Consider the following 8,479-nt stretch of genomic DNA (forward strand, 5'->3'; position numbering starts at 1 on the left):
GATTTTTTTTATTATTGAAATTATTAAATGGCTACCACAGAGGACACTAACTTACTTCTAAACTACTACACTAGTCTTTTTGTCAATTCATTATTGCCACTTTAAGAAATCTCCCCCTTTTCACTCTAATCCTACGTCATCATTATGCATTTTATTTTATGTTATCTAATACAATAATTTGACTCGCACATACATGACATAGCTTGACGATTTGAATTGATCTTGAAAGCTGTAGTGTTAACGCAAATCATTCAAATCTATATCCAACCATTGCAGTCTACATGCAAAATGTATTCCTTTTTAATTAAAAAATATTACAAGTCAAATATAAAAATGAACCTGACCACTCGTGTAGAAAAACTATATACGGCAGTGGTTGTATGTATTAATAATAATATCTTTATTTGCAAAACATACAAAAACCAATTTTGGTTGTGGCAAATACATTGACAAACAAACATAATGAAACATAATGAAAACTCGACAATATTATAAGAAATAATCATTCTTTGTATCATAATAAAACTGGGGGGATAAAATATCCACGTAAACATGACAGTTGTGGTGTTTTTTTAAAACGTTTTCAGAAAATTGCTTTGACCTACATTTTATGTGTATTACATTGATCATACATAACCGTGATAACATTGTAATCGATCTCTTTATTGATTTATCTACATGCATTACGCATTTGTAGTAATCATAGTTTAAATGTGGATATGAAAATTGTAAGCGTAAAGGTAAGAGTACATGCACATTTTAAACTATTAATTTACAGAATAACAGTTCCATGTAAACAATTCATACATACGATACGTACGGAATATGTTTATTCTTCTATGTACCCTCTCCAAGGGGAGGAATAAGAGGGCACTTGAATCTTTTTGGAAGAAATAAGCTGATACATTAAGGTACACGCCTTTTTCTTTTGTTGTAATAATATGTCCTCTGCATATATACTTATTTATGATAAAAATAAGACGATGAGGTATGATTCCAAATTAGACAACTCTTCAAATGATATAGCAATCAGGGAGCTACCATTTGATTTTTAAGGGGGGGGGTGGCTAGGAAGAAATTTGAAAAAAAGAGTGAAAACTAAAAAGGCAGGACACAGATTACAGCTAAAAAAAGATAGCCCCCCCCCCCAACCCCCATAAAAATCAAATGGTAGCTCCCTTAGTAAACACTGTTTTGCAAAGAATGACATTTACGATCTTTAAGAAATCTTCTTATCAGTTTATTTAGAAGTTTCGAATAGTAAAATATAATCAACAACCGTTTTATATATAATCAAAATTGCTGTCCCCTATCATATTGTAATGATAAGCTCGAAGTATAGTGACCCATACCAGAGGCGCATCCTTCCACTCAGTTTACTCAGAAATTGCCAAAACCCAACCACCCCTTTTTTTGTCGATTTATATAGTCAGTCGTCATGGTCGTGTAATACAAAAGGAATCACACTCATTGTCTGTTTTTTAAATCTGATTTCCGCGTTAAAAAGGTAACGAAACAAGAGTAAAAAAATACCTTCCTATAAATTGTATATTAATTATGGTACACACGGTCAACTCTTTTACAACCCTATCAAATTACTAAAAAGCCATTCAATATTTTTTATCACATTTTTTTTAGATAGGATCATAAAAACACGATTTCTATCAAGTTTCTATTTTATTTACCCGTGGACTTTATTGCGGAAGATCGTGTCATTTTGGAAATGAAGGTTGATTTCAGAATGGCACAAGCTTGCTGTTATCCAATCAAAATAACGTATTATAATGAAACATGCATGATCATGTTATGTAAATATTAATAAAAAATGCATATTTAAACTTTAAGTATTGTCGTGTTGTATATTACAGCCTTGACATGCCAAAATTACTCATAGACAGACCTTCCTACGACTGGTAATTTGTTTGATGCTATCCCTCGGTGTATTGTAGTGCCGACCGTATTGTATGACAAGAAACCCCTTCAAATATGAGTTTTCTGTAACGTAATTGTATGCATTATATTGTTTTGATGATTTATAACAGAAGCAGGTAAAATAATACGTGCCATCATTGTTATTTTGTCTTTTATAGATAACTGTTGCATTAGAAATCACGCAAAAAAACCCTGTAATTTAAACAATAGTCTATGCCGGGACAAGCATTGTTTTGATAACCGGAAGCATAGTATATCTACATATTCATATTTCATTCACTGTCACAGTTACTGATATTTTTTGCAGATAAAACACAGATTATTAAATACTTAATATTTTACAACATGACAAAGTGAAGATGTCGGACCATGTTGCCGTTCTACCAGGTCTGTGGAAACTGAACCTGAATATTACATTTGAAAATGATATAAAGTTAACTGCTGATGCCGTAGAAGGATTACAGAAACGTATAACATACGAAAACATAATAGTTCATAATGTTCTGGAAAATATGATCGCCATCTTGAAAAGCAAGTCATCTCGTGGAAAGATCGAATCAAGAAAATGCCTTGAAAATATACTGAGTCGCGATCCTAGAAACTTGAATGCATTAGCTGATATAGAATATCTTAGTCGTACTCAACACCGTACTTCAGAAGCCGATCAGTATAAGACAAGACTGGAAAAAGTTTTGCAAGGTCACACTATTAATGATGTTCGAACAAAATCAATATGTGTAATGGAACAAGGATATGCAATCCTGTATGAAGAATCTGCAAACATTGAACACATTTCCAAAAACAGACTTTCCGAAAGCTATAGAATGTTATTGTCTGAGCATAAAAAGGGAACAGGCCGAAGGAAAGATTATCTACAACGGTGTGTTTATCACAATAAACAGGCACTGAGCAATTTGCAGTTGGCAATCGAATGTAAAGGCCAAAATGAAATGCTCGCTAGAAAAATTACAGCCCTAGAGAAATTTGAGGAAGCAAAAAATATATTTGATTTGATTAATGAGAATATCATTTGGTCGTTTTACAAAGGCGTAGCACTCAATAGAAAATACGACTCCATTGAAAGTTTAAGTCGCGAAGATGGGAAAGATAGATCGGAAGAAATAAAAGATGTCACTTTAAAGGCAATTGATATATTTTGGAAAATAATTACAAATAAATGTACAACTGACCAAAGTCTTGTTGTATATCAAGCAAGGTCATTAGCCCTAATTGGACATATTCTCATTCGTCGTAAACATTATGTTCAAACATCTGAGGAAAAATATACTTTCACCAGCGATAAACTTTTTCAAGTTTTTATCAATAACCCAATTGAGCCGTTTGAGAGAGCACATAAAATGATACAAAATGACACGCTAATTCTAAATCGTTATGGAAGGGCATTATGGAATTTATCAGAACATCGAATCGGAAACGATAAGATAGATTTTCTTTATCAGGCTGAACGTTTATTATCAAATTCCATTAGAGAGAGTTCTCTTAACTGGTTTGGTTATACTACTAGAATGTTAGTCAGAAAAGACATTGGAAAGTTTTATTATGATGGAAACGATAAACCAAGAGCAAAATCTTATTTTAAACTTGCAGTCGAAGATGGTTATCAGTGCTTCATTTCTAAAGGATCCCCCAAAGCAATATGTCAACTTGTCGAAATTTGTCAGTTCTTAGGAAAATTTCCAGACATTAGGAAGTACGGATTCAAATATGTTAAAGAAAACGAAAAAAGCTACTTACTCGATGCTTTAGATTACCTAAACTTTGGTCTCCAACAAGGCGGCCCAACTGACTACTTTCTCGCATATCATATGGGAATTATATTATTTGACTTAGATGAGATAAGGTCTGCCGTTGACTGGATGAAGCGTGCTGTGTCTTTATCTAATACACAATCGAATATGGCGCTACAGCTTGCATGTCAGTATATGATAAAAAGATATATAAACGAGGTGGATGAAAAACCCAATGTAGTTTATCTCTTGAAAGAGTTCGTGTTTACAATGATGAAAGGGAAAGAAAAATATGGAAAGATCGAAGATGTTTATACATTTCTTTTCAAACGAGAGAAAAAGGCTTTTATGAGAGTAATTGCTGACATTTTCAGGGTACCATACATATTAGACGGCCCCAGGGTAAAGTTGGTCACAGAGTGCATCCAAACTCTGTTGACGAATGACGTAAGGAATTCACAAATATTCCATGCATACATTAGAGCAGTACCAGAATTGAAACTCATGGATGACATTGAGCCACAGTTGAAAGAAAGGACTCAATCGAATTCAGTACCTATTGGACCAGAAAACAATAATTCAACAGAAGGATTTGTCTACGATTTTTTCGTATCTCATAGTCATAAAGATGCTGACTGGGTCTTGAGTCGTCTTGTAGCTGATTTAGAATCTGCATTCACAGATGACGATGTGGTTCTTCGGGGTAAGACATGTTCAAAAGAGGTACAGTTAACATAAAATGTGTAGAAAGAAATTAGTTCAATAGATATGGGGTCATAATCCTTTCACTTGAGCATGTTGATTAATTGTTGTTAACAAAACACTTTATAAACGGGATGCATTCCCATTGTTATTTGAAATTGATCTGCAGCAGAAGCGCTTTATAATCCAATAATTTAAACAAAAGACTTGAATACGTAAGTATATGTTTGCTGAAAACGGCCATACAGGGAATAGGACCAAAACCCACATAAGATAAAATGAACTAGAGGGATTTAAAACCTTAAGTCCTTAATAGTTTATGAGCAGATAATGTATGAAAGGTCTGTTAGAAATAATGACCAATGAGCTAAGGGTCCACAGTCGACTCTTTTATAGAAAATAAAAAAAGAATTAAAAAAAATACCGAACTCCAAGGCAAATTCAAAAAGAAGGAAGTAAAATGTACATGAAAACCAACAAAACCAAACGTTATGAATCAAACTAACAGGTTGAAACAACTGCCATATTTCTGACATGGTACAGGCGTTTTCTGAAAAGGATGGGTTAAAATTTGAGACAAAGAATAAAACATGGTTTAATACAAATTCTAGGTTCTATAATATACGATAGCTATAACAAGCGCTTACAAGTCACACTTATGAAAATGTAATTGTTTATTGCATGTTGGACTATATTCATAATTACTCTGATTCTCCCACTATAAGATGAAAATACATATATATTTTTTTCTTTTAGGATGTATAGCAGATCGAGATTTTGAACCTGGTAAATTCATTTTCGAAAATATTGAAAACTCTTTTAGGAAAAGTTCAAAGATCTTATTGGTTATAACCAATAATTTTGTTAGCAGCTATTGGTGTCAGTTTGAAACGAATCAAGCATTACTTGAGTCAATGGAATCTAGAAAAGATTGCATCATTCCACTTTATCTGGAGGAGTGTGATATTCCTGATAAACTAAAACATATAACATACGCTGATTTTACTAATGATGATGACTATATTTTTGAAATTATGAAACTGAAAAGAGCCCTTCTGCCTGAATGATCATTAGGTTATACTTTAATTAATTGTTTTTCTCAGATCTAAGCAATTGTAAAAAGCAAATGTTGAACATAATTATGTTTATAAATAATTTGTCAGCTAATTTGTGTGCACACATTGTTTACGCAATAAAAGAAGTATACCAATGTGTTTGCAAATCATAAGCTGTATTCATGTCATGTAATGTTCCAAATCAAGAAATAAAGAAATAGTTACAGAAATATTTAGAAAGAAACATAAAGACAATTGTCATAACTACAATCCCGCCCCCTTTTCCCCGAATGCGACCTACCGAATTAGACTCATCACCGGTTGTATTCTTACATGAGCAACATGACGGGTGTCACATATGGAGCAGGATCTGCTCACTCTTCAAGAGCACATGAGAACAATCGTAGTATTTGGTGGGGTTCGTGTAGCTCATTCCTCAGCAAAATTCGACGTTGACGTCGTCGTCCGAATACTTTTAGTTTTCGCACTCTATCTTTAGTAAAAGTGAATAGAAATCTATGAAATTTTAACACAAGGTTAATGACCACAAAAGGAAGGTTGGGATTGATTTTGGAAGTTTTGGTCCCAAAATTTTAGGAATTAGGGACCAAAATGGGCACAAATAAGCATTTTCTTGGTTTTCGCACTATAACTTTAGTTTTAGTAAATAGAAATCTATAATATTTTGACACAAGGTTTATGACCACAAAAGGAAGGTTGAGATTGATTTTGGGAGTTTTGGTTCCAACAGTTTAGGAATTAGGGGCCAAAAAAGGGCCAAAATCAGCATTATTCTTGGTTTTCGCACCATAACTTTAGTATAAGTTAATAGAAACCAATAAAATTTAAACACAAGGTTTATGACCACAAAAGGAAGGTTGGGATTGATTTTGGGAGTTGAAGTCCCAACAGTTTAGGAATAAGGGGCCAAAAAGGGGCCCAAATAAGCATTTTTCTTGGTTTTCGCACCATAACTTTAGTATAATTAAATAGAAATCTATAAAATTTAAACATAAGGTTTATGACCATTAAAGGAAGGTTGGGATTGATTTTGGGAGTTTTGGGCCCAACAGTTTAAGAATAAGGGGCCCAAAGGGTCCAAATTAAACTTTGTTTGATTTCATCAAAAATTGAATCATTTGGGTTCTTTGATATGCTGAATCTAACTGTGTATGAAGATTCCTAAATTTTGGTCCCGTTTTCAAATTGGTTTACATTAAGGTCCAAAGGGTCCAAAATTAAACTTAGTTTGATTTTAACAAAAATTGAATCCTTGGGGTTCTTTGATATGCTGAATCTCAAAATGTACTTATATTTTTGATTATTGGCCAAGTTTTCAAGTTGGTTCAAATCGGGGTCCAATTAAACTTTGTTTGATTTCATCAAAAATTGATTAATTGGGGTTCTGTTATATGCGAAATCTAACTGTGTATGTAGATTCTCTAGTTTTGGTCCTGTTTTCAAATTGGTCTAAATTAAAGTCCAAAGGGTCCAAAATTAAACTAAGTTTGATTTTAACAAAAAATGAATTCTTGGGGTTCTTTGATATGCTGAATCTAAACATGTACTTAGATTTTTGTTTATGAGCCCAGTTCTAAAGTTGGTCCTAATCAGGATCCAAAATTATTATATCAAGTATTGTGCAATAGCAAGAAATTTTAATTGCACAGTATTCAGTAATAGCAAGAAATCTTTAATTGCACAGTATTGTGTAATAGCAAGAAATTTTCAATTGCACAGTATTGCACAATAGCAAAAAATCTTCAATTGCACAGTATTGTGCAATAGCAAGTATATTCAATTGCACAGTATTGCGCAATAGCAAGAAATATCTAATTGCACAATATTGCGCAATAAGCAGGAAATTTCCAAAAATTGGAGTTATCTTTCTTTGTCCAGAATAGTAGTTGAATCAACTTAAATCATTGTTTTATACAATTATTAATTGTCTCAATTGAATCAATATACAATGTAAATTCACTTTTACTACCAACTGATAAATTAAAACAATCTTTACCATTCACTGATTCAGTGATAACAAGCACTTTTTTACATTTTGATATTTTATGATGTATTTAAATGAATAGTTATTGTTGCAAACTCCATTAGAAATTTGAATTGAGATCAGTTTTGGAATAAGAGAAAGGGGGATGTGAAAAAAAATTGGGGGGGGGGGGTGGTCAATTTGACTCATTTCAGATTTCATAAATAAAAAGAAAATTTCTTCGAACATTTTTTTGAGAGGATTAATATTCAACAGCATAGTGAATTGCTCAAAGGCAAAATAAATTTTAAGTTCATTGGACCACATTCATTCTGTGTCAGGAACCTATGCTGTGTCAACTATTTAATCACAATCCAAATTTAGAGCTGAATCCAGCTTGTATGTTGTGTCCATACTTGTCCCAACCGTTCAGGGTTCAACCTCTGCGGTCGTATAAAGCTGCGCCCTGCGGAGCATCTGGTTTGAGGTTACAATAATGCGAAGTAGTGTGATGACCAATATGACAACTATCCACCAAAGATCAAAGGACGTGGATAAGCAGTTATATGTCACTGTACGGAGTTTAAAATGATTGAAATCCTTTCCATGTAGTAAGCTATAGGAAAGCTTGGCCTGTCAAACTTTGAACAAATTAAGAATAATATATTCTAAATCTATAAACGAAAAACAAATAAGACAGACAGCTACCAACCAACAACCTCTCAATAACAGGCTCTCACATGACTTTGAAATGGGACGAGTTTAACATTTTTATGATCGCTCTACCTCCCCTTACCTGGGACAGTGGTTTTATAGCACAACATTCGCATAACATGTACACCAGTACATTTGTAAGGAACTTGAGTCATTGGACCGACAGGAAGACAAAACAAAAACAGTTTAGAAACAAGTTTTTTATCAGTTTTTTTTTCTAAATATTATACAAAATAAGCATTCACTGCATTTATACATATACTCATCACTGTTATGAAAAATATTTTCATTTCACTATGCGGATATTTCCGATGTTAGCGTATGTGAAGGATTATAGTTCACCC

The 8,479-nt window shown here is 33.1% G+C and overlaps 1 long non-coding RNA gene across 1 annotated transcript; it reads left to right on the forward strand.

Moving 5' to 3' along the window:
* Positions 1-651: 651 nt before the first annotated feature.
* LOC143082156 (uncharacterized) lies at positions 652-5,667 on the forward strand. The gene is made up of 3 exons (XR_012980303.1): positions 652-740; positions 2,240-4,383; positions 5,139-5,667. It is a non-coding gene; the product is annotated as an uncharacterized LOC143082156 (long non-coding RNA).
* Positions 5,668-8,479: the final 2,812 nt, after the last annotated feature.

This window comes from Mytilus galloprovincialis, chromosome 1 (genome assembly GCF_965363235.1).
Source record: "Mytilus galloprovincialis chromosome 1, xbMytGall1.hap1.1, whole genome shotgun sequence".
Classification (NCBI taxonomy): Eukaryota; Metazoa; Mollusca; class Bivalvia; order Mytilida; family Mytilidae; genus Mytilus; species Mytilus galloprovincialis.